Below are 666 nucleotides of genomic sequence, written 5' to 3' on the forward strand. Positions count from 1 at the left end.
CCTATCACTTATATCAGATGCCCAAACAGCATCACTGTATCCCTCAAGTTGTAGGCTCTCCTCACATTTCTGGTAGTGTAATTCTTGATCTCCAGTACCCTTTAAGTACCTCAATAAGTGTTTTGCTGAAGCCAAATGTTATTGCTTTGGTTCTGCTAGATGTTGTGATATTTTACCAACAACCCAGCTCAGGTCAGGTCTGGTACAAGTCATAATGTGGATCAAGCTACCTACCATCTCGCTGTATCCTGTTAAGTCAGTGACTTCACCCTCACTGTCAAAGTTTAAGCTTTGCTCATATGGGGTGGATCTCGGTTTGCATTCAGACATTCCAAATTTTGCTAATAACTTTTCTATGTGTCTCTTTTGGGTCATTTTGATTTCACTTTCACTTTGTTCAAAGTGCATACCCAGGAAGTCTTTAAGTGGACCCATATCTTTCATCTTAAACCTTCTCTTCAACATGTCTTTTAAATCACTGAGTAAGTCATTGTTACTCGCAGCTATGATTAACTCATCTACCCACACCAACAGAATCACTTTACCATTCTCAGATTCTCTGCTGTAGACACCATAATCAGCATTATTTTGTACAAAATCCTTTGTTGTGAGGTGGTCATGCAGTAAAAGGTACGCCCGGACTGTTTTAAACCATACAATGACTTA

Source organism: Etheostoma spectabile, chromosome 20, assembly GCF_008692095.1.
Source record: "Etheostoma spectabile isolate EspeVRDwgs_2016 chromosome 20, UIUC_Espe_1.0, whole genome shotgun sequence".
NCBI lineage: Eukaryota > Metazoa > Chordata > Actinopteri > Perciformes > Percidae > Etheostoma > Etheostoma spectabile.